Here is a 15,123-nt window from a genome sequence, read left to right as displayed (position 1 = left end):
GAGGTTCCCCTCCCCCCTTCCCGCGCTGCGGGCCCCGGGGTCGGGTTGGACACGGGCCCCGGCCCGGCATCCCTCCCTCCGCTGCGCGGGCGGGAGCTGCTCCAGCCGCCCCACTCGGCCCCGCCGCCCTTTGTCCCGCCGCCGCCGTGCGAGCCGCCCCTCCTCGGGCCCGCGCACGTTTTCTGGGCTCCGGGCGGAGGAGCCTCCCGGGCTGAAAACGAAGAGCCGCGTCGCAGGGTCATTCCGGGGGGCTCATGGAGCTCGTCACCCCGGGCTGCCCCCGCCTTAGCACCTGACGCTAGTTCTCAGACCCCGACCGGCGGCTCAGCCTGGCCGCTGCGGAGCAGGATCGTCTCTGATCCGCGCTACCCGGCTCCTCTTGCACCAGGCTGCACCTTGGTGTAAGCATCCCGCCCTTCCTCCTGGCCTGGGTTGGGCCCGAGGCCCCGCCCCAGCTTCCTGCCCCATCCCTTGCGGCTGCCTGGGAGGGACCGCACACTGCCCAGCGAAACTGCCCGGAGGTGGAAGAGGACTAGAGACCAGAAAAGAGTCCTGCAGTCCCTAGTTGTCCTTGCGGCCAGAGCCGTTTTCCGATCAGGTTTATTTCCAGCTTGGCCAGGGCCAGGAGGAGGTTGACTAGGAGGTCCCAGGATTTGATGGGGCCATGGACAGGGAGTGTATCAAAGAAAAGGTGTGGGGAGTAGAGCAGCCAGAACCAAGCAGGAGATTCTGGAGGAGGCGGTGAAGGAGTTGCAGCCTGGCACAGTGCAGGCAGGCATATGCCGGGGTCTTCCTGTACTTACAGAAGGTGTTAGGAGAGTCTGTGATCCCTGCCAGGTACATGCCTGTGGTGGCAGCTCCATGGAGGAGCCAGCAGGTAAAGTCCCTGGGGAGTCAACCAGGCCTATTTGCCACGTTAGGGTTTCATGAGCAAATGGCCCACCAAGTGAAACTATAAGCCCCCCTCAGAAAGGGAAGCTACTGGGAAAGTGGCAGCTAATTCCTTGGGACAGATGATAAGAAAACAGGGATGGGAGTGAAGGTCAAAAGTTTAAAGCCAATGTGCTAAGGTGGGGAGGGGACACCAGGCAAAGCACGCTGGAGGGTGCCCACTGGCTCTCCGACGAGTCTAAGGAGCCAGTGGACACTGCCCAGTGAAAATCTGTTCGGACGTGGGATTGCACCAGAGACAGGAAAGCAGCCCCGCAGTCCCCGGGGGTCCTCCTGGCCAGAGTCTCCTTGGTGAGATATATTCCTAGCTTGGCCTGGGCCAGGAGGAGCTGGCAGTTGAGGTCCCTGGGGAGGGAGTCGACCAGGATGCTGATTGCTGAGAACTGTAGAACTGGTCCACAATAATTTTCAGTCACTTGTGCATCCTGGAAAACAACTATCCCATTTTCATAGTGAAGCAATATTCTTATCTGAACTGTGCCATTAGTATATGCATTTTGCAAATTAGATTTTAAATACAGCAATTTATAATTTCTCAGATTAGATTATGGATGTATTTTGGCACACTGCTGTGTTTGTCTGTGAAGGCATACCTAATCTTTTGTGATTAATAACATGTATTTTCTAGATGACGTATTTTTCAGTTGCCACAAAAATCAGCCCCTTAAATGTCTGTGTGTGTGGCTTGAATGACAGTCCCTTCCACACTTATCCCATGTGAAGTTTGTACCTAACATTGTGTATTATTACACCTTTAAGGTAACATAATTAATGCATCCCCTCACTTTTGATTTAATCTAAGTGAGTCAATAATCCCATAGTAAAATTTACTCAAAGTAGTAAACAAACTACTATAATCCTCCCAACTGTTAATTAACACAATCAAATGAATCATGTTTGTTTCTCTCACCATTACATGTGTAAAGCAGAAATTCATTATCACCAGCCCATTCTGTCATGGACAGTTGTTTTAATCTGCTGAAGTTTTTAATCTCTAAAGTTACTTCTTTGGTTCATGTGTTGCAAGGAGCCTTTCTGGATTGATTTTTCTTCCTTTTTAGGGGATCTTATTATCTGGCATCCTCAGAATATGACCAGGTTTTGCTGGTACTGATTGCACAGCTCCCAGTAATTGTGCCCATTCTAGGATATCAACATTATTCCACCTGCCCATTTTCTCTGAATATTTGGCATTAATATATGAGGAGCCACAATGAGAGTTGATCATTTTTCTTTGGTAGACTTTTTGCTCTTCCGCAACTCCAACCTATATAGGAGTGCACTTAATACCTTACTACATAAGATTTACAATTTAATGCAGATGCTGAGGATGTTAGATTTCCATATTGAGCAGTGCTTCCAAGAAAACAGTGCTTACCTTGCCCACCTTGGTCATTACATTAAACATGCAGGTACCTGGGTTATAAAAGGTTTTGCCCAGAAAAGTAAGCTCATCAACAGTATTCAAGGCTACTCCATTTAGAAAAATAGAATCAAGCAGGGCTGTACTGAGTCTCATAACATTGTTAACTTGGTGGTTCTAAGACCCTAATTGTTTATGAGGGCACAGAAATGGAACTTTGTGACCAAAAACGTGTCTAAAATTTCTCTCAACTGTACTGGTGGTCCAATGCAAGATACAAAAAACCCCTTGCCTCTCGTACATTTCCTGGACCGTTGCAGGTGCAACAACGCTGGAGCTCTAATTATTTATCAGTTCTAACTAGGCCATTGATCTCTTCCTGCGTTTAATTTATCAAAATATTCATGAGGCAAATAACACCTGCAAAAGTTTAGCTCTCCAACTACTCGATTTACATAAGTAATTCCAGTTTTCATGCCAGCAGTTTGTCACATGGCAAAGTTGATGATTGACGCCCAACAAAAAAGGAAAGAGAAAACACCTTTGCCTAACTCATACAGAGGTATGCATCTGTCTTGTCTCATGAGACAATAAATTTGTGCTGAGAGAGGCACCAGCTTCTTGAACATCTGTGAGTGTGGCTGTAGAGCCCAATTATTGAATGACAGTCCCTTCTGCATTTATCACCTGTGGATTTTTGTATCTAAGAGTCCTGAATGTGGTGTAGAGTTCTACCTGAGGGTTCTTCTTTCCTCTTCATAAACAAATAGGTCAATTCCCGATTAGACAGGTGGCAGGCAGGACTTTTGGCATTTTAAAGAAGATTTTTCAAGATCTTGATTATTTTACAGAGGAATTGGTAAATTTCTAGTATATGTCACAGAGACTATGTCTACACTGTTAGATGTTTCTGAAAGTCAGTTGACGGCCTGCAATAGCTGCCATTCATTGCTTTTATTCTGTAGCAGCACACAGAGTTAAAATATGATCAATGCAAGAGTAGGCAGGATGAAAACAAATTTACTTGTTCATGAAATCTAGCTCAGCGGCACTGTGAATTCTATTCAGAATAATTGTACAGAAGAGTTTCCCTGAGTAGTATGGTCCCAAACCAGTTGTTATGGTTGCTTAAAGCTGTTTTCTTAAGCAATTTTATGATGATTCCTTTTTCCCTTCTTCTAGAGGTTTCTGTCTCCCATAGCTAGTGAGGAATGGTGTAGGAGCATTTTTCAGTTCCCTTTACTGTTTGCTTCAAGCAGATCTGCAGTTACTTTATCTCGGTCTGCTGCCTTGTAGTTCTTTATTTTGTTGACAGCTGCTTTAGTGCCCCCAAGGTGATTTCCTTGTAATTAACATTGAGTTCTTTCATCTTATCTACATTGTAAAAGCTAAGTTCGTTTCAGGAGGAAGCCTGATTAATATATAATGGAAGTGCTTCACCCATCTTTTCGTTTTATTTTTAGGGATGCTGAAAATATTTCCATGTTGGTCTTTTGCTGATCTCTTGTAACTGTCCAGTCACCCATGGACCTTTTTGTAGTTTGGCATAGTAATCTCGTACCTCCTTTTTTGGTTGGTATCTCTAGTGTCTGGCCACGTTTATCAATATGCTCAATGTTTTACTAGCTTATATGTTTCTTTAGATTCTTATTTTCACTTGTTAATTTAGGAATATAGGATTGGCAAGGCCCACCTGGGTCATCCAGGCCCATCAGTCACGTAGTAGATACCAAGTTTAGAGGGGTTTCACAAGCCCATCCATTCTGCTGCTACAGGGCCCATGCTTTTAGCCTCTGAAGTGCCATGACATTTGTAAAGTGAAATAAGCCCAGGTGATCCTAGCAAGTGCAGCATCCCTGACAATACACCAGAAGGCAAATTTTAGGACCTACTTCTAAGGTCCTAAGCTGGGGAGAAATGTGCCATCACTTTAGTAATGAGACAAATGGTAAGGAAAAACATAACCTAAACGTATCAATTCAAAAAGAGTGATGTAAGCAGTAACTGTCCAGTTTTTAAAAGACGACAGGGCCAATTTGCACCTCATAGGCTAACTAAATCAGAGATGTGTAGCATGCACAAAGCAGTGCATCAGTTAAAGAGTGCAGTGAATACTGAAGACAGAATGAAGGGAGGGGAGAAGGAGGCAGTGAAGGGATACTGGGAGAAGGAGATAAGTAAAACCCTTAAGGACAAAGGAATCACAAAAGCTAATACAGTAATGACATAATTCATACTCCCTGTTTAAACCATACTTAAGACAGACTGGTTTGTGGGTGATTTCTTGTTCCACAATTTCATATTCAGGTTTGTTTTTAAAGTGTATGTGGTCTAAGAACAACTGCTGTGAAATCAGCGATGGGATAATCGGGGGTTAACGTGTTCTGCCTCAGGCCTGGATGTCTTTCTAGAACTGATGTCAGATCAGTGTCCATCCTTTCATGTAGAAATTGCCCCCTCTCTCCAATATAGGCAGCAGAGGCAGAGGGGCCCTGTAAGCAGGTGATGGCATATATGATTTCAGTAGTATTGCAGGTAAATGCACCTCAGATGTTGTAATCCATGTTATTTGGTTCAGTTATGATGTGGTCTCTATTGAATAGGGGACACAGCTTGCATCTGGGTCTGTTGCAAGGCCTGGTGCCTCAGTGAGGATAGGAGTTGGGTAGCTTGTTGCTGGAGAGATGCTGTTTTGAGGTTGGGGAGCTGTCTGTAAGCTAGGACAGGTTTGTACTCCATGGCTATGTTGAGAGGAAGCCTGTTCCAGGAAGGGTTGAAGATCATTAATGATGAGCCCAAGGTGTTCAAGGTGGGGACTGTAGGTGACAACTAGTATTTTTAAAAAAACTTTTGGCTTGTAGTTGTTTCTGCAACATTTAAATGGCTAGTCTCAGAAATGCATGCTGGGGTGAAAAATGTTATAAAAGGGTAAGCCTGTATAGGAAACTAGTGGGAACTGGAAAGTTAGAAAAGAAGTTGCTTCTGGAAAAAAGGTTGTTATTTTAGCCAATATTGTGTGTTTGTGTTTGTGTCTATGCATCTATAATAATGCAAACACTGAAAAAACTCAAGTGGTCTTGACCCAGTCATTAGCTTTTGAGTCACCAGTCAATGTTCAGTTTGAGAAGACCTTTAGCAAATCCATTACTAAACAGGCTGCCATCTAGCATTCATGTGTAGTGTCCTTTGTAGCACCTCAGTTACAGTGTGGTATCTCAAAAGGCTCAGACATGATTGGTCTTGGCACTGTGATTGGTGTTGGCACTGTGAACCATGGCACACCTGAATCTGTTAACATGCTTCCATGGTAGCTGAGGGGCTAAAAGCTGTTCATCTAGCCTGGTAATGGTGTGAAAGTTCCTGATAGTGACAGAGGCCAGATAGCATCCATTCTGTCTACCACTGTTAAATGGTGGTATTTTTAGCTGTATGGTGTACAGCAGTTTCCTAAAAGTGCTTGTACTACTGTGCAGTATATAAATAAAATCAGTCAGTATTTTAACACATTAACAAATGCCAATCTGCTTCATGAATGCTTTATGCATCATAAATGCTTCTTTGTTATGTAACAAGGATTTCTTAGAATGTAATCTTTTATTGGACCAACTGCATAGTTGGGATAGAATTATCTTCATTGTTATCTGTAATTTAAGCTGAATGATTATTGAAAGATTGGGCATAATCATTTGCAGTTTTGAAGATAAAACCCCCACAGATTTGTTCTTAAGATTATGTGCATATTTTTAAAAGAACCAAGTTCTAATTTGTGAACAGATGCCCCTACTTATACTGGTAATAACACCTTAGATTACTAACACACATACACTAAGCCTGTGCAAATAGGGAAGTATTCGATTTGGATTCAGATGATTCAGAGGACAGTGATTCGATTGGGCCAAATCTGCTTCGGAAGATTTGGTGCTGATTTGGAGAGATTCAGTGATTGGATCGCCAGGGAGAGGCAGGCACAGCTGGGCAGCTGCAGGTTCTCCCACAGCTCCACCAGCTGTGCCTGTTTCTCCCCGGGCGGAGGGAGCCACGGGAGAAGCCCCCATGCCTGCCCAGCCCAGCCCCAGCCTAGTCCCAGCACTTTAAAAAAAAAAAAAAAAAAAAACCCCCCCTGGGGCAGGGCACTGTTGGCCCCTGCCACTTTAAGGACTGGGTCAGGCATCCAGCAGGTACCTGATGGCGGCAGCCATCTTAAGAATGTAGTCTTTAAAGGCTGCAGTCTCCTGGGCATGACCTAAAACTACACCTTGCTGGGGATGGGTGTCCTTGTGACGCTCTTAGTGGCATGCGAGCCCCCAGGAAATGCCAGGCCAGTTACCACCCTGGTGAAAGGTGGGTTGAGGTGCCTTAATAACCCCAGCTGCTACAACTGGGTTGGTAACCCCATAAGTAGGGCTGAGAAGGCGGACCCGTGGGAGAGTGTGGGGGCATGACCTAAAACTACACCTTGCTGGGGATGGGTGTCCTTGTGACGCTCTTAGTGGCATGCGAGCCCCCAGGAAATGCCAGGCCAGTTACCACCCTGGTGAAAGGTGGGTTGAGGTGCCTTAATAACCCCAGCTGCTACAACTGGGTTGGTAACCCCATAAGTAGGGCTGAGAAGGCGGACCCGTGGGAGAGTGTGGGCTAGATGCTCAGAAGCCTGACTTGAGGCATCCTCAACTGGTAAGCGCTGGGGCGAAGACCAGAAGGGTCAAAAGGGCCAGGGGCCCACTACAAGGGACGCCCAGAGCTGAGGGCCTGGGGTTCTAACTGGCCTTGGAGGTGAGGCCAGGGCCTATGACCAAAGGAGGGGCATGCCTGAGAGGGGGAAGAGTTCAGGGAGCTAAGCAGCGCAGAATGGTGATGGAGTAGGCCACCTGATTGGAGGGCGCCAGTTGGGGTCCGGACTGGAGGATTATGGGGCCCAGTGTGGGGCTGGGGATGTTAAACTGTGATGCCATCTGTAAGGCATGGACTGTAGAGCCGCAGATAGCGCCCTTGACATTGGGGCATGTAATGGGCAGTCTTCTGCATTTTATCACTTGTTATGAGAACAGCAAAGTTGTAGCAGGCAAAATGGGGAGGACTGCCTCATAGAGACAGGTGGGTGGGCCGGCATGAGATTGGGCCCCGAGAGTTGCCCCCTGTCACAGCCCTGCACTCACTGGCTACAACAATGGTGATTTGGGCATCTGGGCACTTGTGGCAGAGCCCCCCTGTGCAGCGCGGGACAGTGGGAGGCAGTGGGGATCACCCCTCCAGCACTTGGCACGCAGGGATAGGCTACAACTAGATCTGGACAGGTTACAGAGGTGGGCGGATGACAATAGGACGGGTTTCAATATGGACAAGTGCAAGGTACTGCACCTGCGGAGGAAGAACCAGCAGCATACCTACAGGCTGGGGAACTCCCTTTTCATCAGCACAGAGGCAGAGAAGGATCTTGAAATCACTGTTGATTCCAAGATGAACATGGGCCACCAATGTGGGGGCACGGTCAGGAAGGCTATCTGTACTTTGTCATGCATCCATAGATGCATCACGAGCAGGTCCAAGGAGGTGTTCCTCCCCCTCTATGTGACATTGGTCAGGCCGCAGTTGGAGTACTGCGTCCAGTTCTGGGTGCTGCACTTCAGGAGGGATGTGGACAGCATCAAGAGGGTCCAGAGGAGGGCCACTTGCATGATTAGGGGGCAGCAGGGCGGGCCCTATGAGGAGAGGCTAGGGGACCTGAACCTGTTCAGCCTCCACAAAAGAAGGCTGAGAGGGGATCTGGTGGTCTCCTGTAAACTTGCCAAGGGAGACCAGCAGGCAATGGGAGAGTTCCTGTTCCCCCAAGCACTACTGAGGTTAACAAGGAACAGTGGCCATAAATTGACTGAGAGTAGATTCAGGCTAGATATCAGGAGGCGCTACTTCACTGTCAGGGCAGCTAGGAGCTGGAACCAACTTCCAAGGGAAGTGGTGCTCGCTTCTACCCTGGGGGTCTTCAGAAGGAGGCTAGACAGCCACCTAGCTGGGGTCATTTGACACCAACATCCTTTCCGGCCCATGGCAGGGGGTCAGACTAGTTGATCTGCTTAGGTCCCTTCCAGCCCTACCAACTACGAAACTATGTGGCAGCTGTTGCATGGGTGCAGCGTGGCTCGGCAGGGCACCGCCCACTGTCTGAGAGCTTTGGTCGCTGGGGCTGAGCGGTGCTGGGCAATGGCTGACAGATGGAGTTGCCCCAGATCCTGGACAGTGCGCAGCACCCTGCCAAGCTGTGCTGCACCCACAGCATAGGGCAGCTGCCATGGGGAGGGGGGGAGGGTGGCGATCCCCGCTGCCCTGCACTGCACAGGGGACTCTGCCACAAGCCCTCAAAAGCCCCGATCCCCGCTGAGAGCCAGTGAGTGTGGGGCTTTTTTTTTTTAAGTGCTGGGAGGCTAACAGCCCCTGCTCCCAGCACTGCTGCACCTGCATCCTGCACCTCCCTGCCCCCCTCCCGAGTAACGCAGCCCCTGCCCCAGCTGGGCAGCTTGTCCCAGCCCCAATCCCTCCCTTCCCCACACCCTTTCCCTCCCCCCTGTCCCAACCCCAAGAGACTTACCAGTTGGAGGCAGCTATGTCTGCTGCCAGTTTAGCCTACAGCGAAATCTCCGATGCGGCTGAATCTTTTCCGAAGCTTTTTCAAATTGATTCAGAGCTTTTAATTGGTCACCCAATTCAGTTTGGAGATTCGTTCCCCAAATCAGAACGAATCTCCTCCAAATTGAATCAGCTACCAAAGTTTCGCACAGCCCGAATGCGTGTGCGCACGCGCACACACACACACACACACACACACACACACACACACACACAGAGTATTTAGGATGTTATTTTGATTTACAATTTTTTTTATTTTATAGTTCATATGTATCAATGATTCCCAATTATCACTGGCCTCTAGACAACAGTTCTGAGTAACGGGCTGGAGGCAGTATCATGCTATGATTTCCTTGTCAACCTGGAAAAACTTTACTGCAGAAAGTAGAATTGCTTTTTGCCTCATTATTGAAGGATCTCTCGATCAACAATTTGCCTAGGAATCACAGGCTGTGGCTACTGATAAATACAACAGTTGATGTTTCGCTTTCATAGAATCATTGAAAAGTAAGTCGGGAAGGGAACTTCATGAGATCATCTAGTCCATCCCCTTGCTCAAACCAGGATCATCCCTGACCAAACCATCCTAGCAAGGTGTCTGTCCAGCCTGTGAGTGTCTAGGGATAGAGAGTCTACAACTTTTCTAGGTAGCCTGCTCCAGTGCATAACTGCCTCATAGTCAGAAAGTTCCTCCTAATCTCCAGCCTAAATTTCTCCTGCTGTATTTTGAGTCCATTGCTCCTTTTCCTGTTTTCTTTGGACACAGAAAATAGTCTATCTTCATCCTCTCTATAATTCCCCTTCAGGTGTCTGAAGACTTTTATCAAATCCCCCCTCAGTCTTTGTTCTCCAAATTAAATAACCCTAGTTCTTTCAGTCTTTCTTTGTAAGTCTTGTTTCCCAGGCCGCTCATCATTTTTGTTACTCTGTGCTGGACTCTTTCCAATCTGTCCCCATCCTTCTTGAAGTGTTGGGCCCCAAACAGAACACATTATTCTAAGCTCAATCTCACTAGTGCTGAATAGTATGGAGGAATTGCTTCCCTTGACTCACAGGCAACACTCCTGTTAATACAACTGAGTATGTTGGCTTTTTTGCAACAAGAGTACACCATTGGCTCATATTCAGCGTGTGGTCCACTGTAAACCCCATCTCTTTCTCTGTAGTACCGCAGCCTAGCCAGTCAGTCCTCAGCCTGTATTTGTGCATTCCATCCCAAGTGCAGGAGTTTACACTTATCCTTGTTGAATTTCATCTGAATGATTGTAGACTATTTTTCCAGTCTATCTAGATCACTCTGGATCCTAGCCCTACTCTCCATATTTGTTAAGTGTGCACTCAGTCCAGTGTATAAATCATTAATGAAGATTTTAAACAATACTGGACCTAGGACAGACCCCTGAGAAACCCCACTTGATATTTTTTACAAACTAGAGTTTGAGCCATTAAAGATTGCTCATTGAACTCAGTGATCTAACAAGTTATGTATCCACCTTGCAAGATTGTTGTCTAGTTTGTGTATTACCCTAGCTTGTAAATGAGAATGTTGTAGGAATAATGACAAAAGCTTTGCTAAAGTCAAAGTATATTATATCCACTGCTCTTCCCTCCCACCTAACCTCCTCTCCCCATCCACAGAGCCTGTCACCTTATCACAGAAATAAATAAGGTTAGTCAGTCATTATTTGCTTTTGGTGAATCCATGCTGGCTGTTCCTGATCACCTTGTTCTCCTCTAGGTGTTTTACAATGGATTCCATGCAGATCTGTTGCATGATCTTTCCAAGTATTGAGGTCAGACTGACTGGGCTGTAGTCCCCCAGATCCTTCTTCCCTTTCTTGAAGATGGGTTCTATATTTGTCATCTGGGACTTCACCTGATCTACTCAAAGAGGATAGCATTAGCTCTGAAATAACCTTAGCCAATTCTTTCATTAACCTAGGGTGCAGCCTTCTCTGCATCATCTGTAACTAGATTGCTAGGGACCTATGTTTTCTTTGCTCTTCCTCTTACTTTTGACATACTTGTAGAATCCCTTTATATTGCTTTTTATGTCCCTTGCCAGTTACATCTCAAGTCGTGCCCTGGCCTTCCTAATTTTCTCCCTGCATGTGTCCATAATCCAAATTATATCATAATTCCTCAATTGCATTAAGACTTCCAACTTTTCCTGTTTATTTCCCATGCTTCTCACATTGGTATATAAATACAGGTATCCAAGTGATTGTCTATCTTCTCCCCAAGAACATTGCTAAGTCTTCTGGTATTGCTTCCCCGTTATTCATTTAAGTTTTTATCCAGGTTCCCTGGCTCTTTACTTACCTATGGGCTTTTTGTCTCCATCCCCCAATGAACCTCATTTAAAGCCTATACTTGATTATCTCCAGGATGCATCTGCTTCTAGCCAGACATTTACCCTTAACTGGAAGGACTGACAGGAGCACCATGTGAGACACTTCTCCTTCACATTTGCACGCAGAGCCATGTAATCACTTTTGACCTCCTCAAGGTTGCCCCTGGTAGTATCAGTAGTGCACATATTGGTAAGCTGCATGGACTAATAGCCAGAGGCCTGAATGAGTCTTAGCAACCTTTTCATGACCTCTTGGAGACCTCCTGAATAAATAAGTCGGGTTGGCAGATGAAATACCTCCATTGGCCCGCAGGAAAAAGTTATCAACCACCACCTTTCTTGCCTTTCTACCAGATTAATGAAAATTGATTAAATCAGTTTCACGCTGTATTATGAGGTATTGTAATGTTTGGGTTTCACACAAAATAGTTAAGTTGTCCTAACATTTGTTTAAATTTGAATTTTACAAAATTGTGGAAACAACTGTATTATTTTCACTTTCAAAAAATTGTTTTGTATGGAACTCTTGTTTTGCAGGATACTAAGATAAAGCTCCAAACATAAAATTGAAATTGAACTTATTTTGCTTCTCTGAGCAAGAATAAATTCATTTGAGCTTTAAGAATCCATATGAAAAGCTGTCAGATTTAAAAGTCCCCTCTCTGAAATTCTAGAGGGAAGCTCATCTAAAATCACATCTGCTACAAATGTCTATGCATAACCTTCAATAGTATATGAACAACCCACACCCTTCAATATGTTTATTCTCACAACTGCCTTTGGAGCTAAGGGAGTACTGATGGGGAATTGAGGCACAGGAAGGGAAAGCAAGTGGATTAAAATAGGTTTTTTTAAGCTTCTGTACTTAGGCATTGCAGTTGCTAAGTATTAGACTGCTTGTTCTGGAGGGTATTTCATTTTGCCCTGCATAGACACCTTGGATCTTTGTATAGCCAGTGAAGACTCTTTAGAGGTACAAAAAGTGACTTAGTACTACAAAGACAGATCTGGAGGTTATGGTGGACCAAAAGTCAGTTTGTCATAGGTGTGATGCTGTTACCAAAAAGTAAATGTAAAAGTAAAAGGGACTACATTAATAGAAACAAAAACTATTATGGAATTGGAATGCAAACTGGACTGGGCAAGACTGACAACATTAGATAAGGTTAGTCTGGAGAAAAGCAGACTGAGGAGGAGACAATAGGTAACAGTTTTCAAATATCTGAAATGTTCTCAAGGAAGACAAACAGTATCTTTTTTTCAGTTGCCATGAGGGACAGGACATAAGGCAGTGGTTTTAAACTGCAGCAAAGCAGAAGGAAAGTAGAATAATGCAGTATACATTGTGTAGTGTTTTGAATTAAGTGACCCTAGAAGTCCTTTCCAGTCCTGTTTCCAATGCATTCCTGTGCATGCTGCCAGAACTGCTTACACATTTTACCTTGCATAGTCATTGATTAAAAAATCAGAAATAATCTTGACAGCAGAACTTTCCTCTACCATGGGAGTGTCTTAACTACTAAACTAGTGACTTCTGAGATTTTTTTTTTTTTTACTGCGTACCCCTTTACCTGTAACATATGGCTGCTCAAACCCCTTACATATGGCATGTTTCCGCAGATTCATTCCTTAGGAAGACTGTCAACACCAAAATTATTACTTACTTTAGTACCATTACTTATTGTGCGTTGACCAAGTAGAAACTCCACCACCATTAAAATTTAGGCATATACCTCTCAGCAAAGTGCCACATAACCCAGTTTGAAACACATTACAGTATATGATAGAGATACGCTATCCTTGTAGTCCCATGATTCTTTGCACATGTGGCTACACAGTGGGCCAGGTCCAATAGGAGCAGTGAAGCCTAACAATCCTTACTGACTAACTGTAATTATCTATTACCTTATAAAGATTGCAAAGATGTTACCCATACTGGAGGCATATGTTGTCATTTGTCTCTTCCCTTTCTGATTATATTAATAAATAATATAGGCTATAATTTTAATCACCTCAAATGTGTTAGGTTCCCTTTGCCACTATATTTGATTTTAAATATTGTGCTTTCTAATATAAGTTATGGTTAATTTGGTTCTGTGGAACCAGGAGGATACCTAATTTGGGGAAGTTTGTACAGCAGGAGAGTAACATCCTTCACAAAAGGATGTCAAGGATGTTCTGTTTATTCAAGTCAGCTCAGAGTCCCCGAGATGAGTCCAAAGTATAATAATTTGCCAGAATCAATGGAGAAGGCAGCATGAGAAATAGAAAAACCTCCAATTAACGTGTAAAATCATGATAAAGGACTTTAGTAGGTTGAGAAAAAGATACTTGTCTCTGGACAGTTGAGCAGCATTTGTTTCTGCTGCCTCATTGATTAATCCATGCCCTTTCTGAAATTGTTAGTGAGAAGACTAAAAGCTAAAAGTAGTACCATTTTTACTCAAATAGAGGATGACCGCGATTAAAAGATGACCCCCAATAATTAGATTCTATTATGGAAAATTAATAAATTTGTTATAATTTTTAAAGTAAAGACTCTAATTATTGGTGTTCTGTCTTGAATTTGTCCCCTTCCCGCTGCAGCAGTGGGGAAAATAAATCTAGGAGTTTGGTGGCCCTTTGCTTTCAGCTTTCCATTAACTTTTTCCCCTGGCAGTCCCTTCCCTCTCTCCTTACTGTCAGAACCTGCTTTCCCTGAGCACATGGAAGTGAGAAGCAAATTTGAAAACAAAAACCTCAAAATTAAATATGGCGACAACGATTTGCATATTGTACCTATGCACTTATTTTATCCAGTATGATGCATGTTACCTTTTTTGGAAACTGCTGCAACTTTTAGCATAGGTACTCCATAAACATGTTTTTGACCAACACTTTGGCACTTATATGTAGTACAAATTATGAGTGATTTTACTTCAAAGCCAAAGGCCCATGACTTACCATATAGGTAATTGGGCTAGGCCCCGCCAGAATCAATAGTATTTCAAGCCACAATAATCCCACAGCTCAGCACTACTCAAAATGTTTGTGTATTCCAGATACCACACCCCCAGAAGGATCCATGTGCTAATTAGAGCCCCTAGTCATGGCTGGAACCTGGTGTTCTTGTCTCAAGTGCTGGGATGCTCCAAAAAATAATATGCAGATGAGGTGCAGGACAAACTAGTCTGGCTTTACCTCCTGGAGAGCAGGGCCACACAAATCGTATGTGCCAGGCCAAAAGAAGGGGCAACAAAGGGATTCTGGGTGAACTGTATGCAATGTCGTGGCTCACCATGACTTGAAAAAGAGTCAGCAGTGAGGGGGACTATGCTTAATATCTTATTCAGAAAGGCTATACTAATGTATTCTTGTGTTCGTTTGCCATCAGCATGTTTGTCCAATGTGAACTACATGTTTTATAGTCATGTTCAGTGTTGCTTGCATTTAATCAGCTTCATAGTTAGATTCTGTTGCTAAACTCATGCTGCTTTTGGCAGCAGTTCACTGATAGACTGCATTTAATGAGATTTACTTGTATGCAATTATAGGATAAGAGACTTTAATCCCCATGCGAGTTGGGGGTGGGGGATCCTTATCTTGTATTTGAGTAAATATGGTGTTCATATTTTGGGGTTTTCTAAAGTTTTTAATGGGTCGTACGTATAGAATGGTACTGTAATAATGAAAATCCAAACAAGAAGGATAGCATACTTATTCCGCCATAGCTAACTTCAGTGTCAGAGCCGTGGTAGGAGTTTTAAGGAGAATTCTCTTATGGAGAATTTTGCTTGAAATTCCCTGATGCAGTATTTGAACCTATCATGTCCTTTCTTGACCTGACATTTCCCTA

The 15,123-nt window shown here is 44.6% G+C and overlaps 1 protein-coding gene across 3 annotated transcripts in view; it reads left to right on the top strand.

Annotated features, from left to right (window-relative positions):
- MSANTD4 (Myb/SANT DNA binding domain containing 4 with coiled-coils) overlaps positions 1-15,123 on the top strand; it is a 36,446-nt gene that overhangs the window by 5,230 nt on the left and 16,093 nt on the right. The window contains exon 1 of one of the 3 annotated variants that reach the window (XM_025198258.1): positions 40-401. The exons of the other annotated variants lie outside the window; for them this stretch is intronic. The gene's annotated coding sequence lies outside the window, so the exon portion shown is untranslated. Of the gene's footprint in view, positions 1-39; positions 402-15,123 lie in introns of those variants that run through there. 3 annotated transcript variants of the gene reach the window in all.

The sequence above is a fragment of the Alligator sinensis genome, unplaced genomic scaffold, assembly GCF_000455745.1.
Source record: "Alligator sinensis unplaced genomic scaffold, ASM45574v1 scaffold802_1, whole genome shotgun sequence".
Taxonomy (NCBI): domain Eukaryota; kingdom Metazoa; phylum Chordata; order Crocodylia; family Alligatoridae; genus Alligator; species Alligator sinensis.
This window is presented reverse-complemented; position numbering and strand designations above follow the sequence as displayed.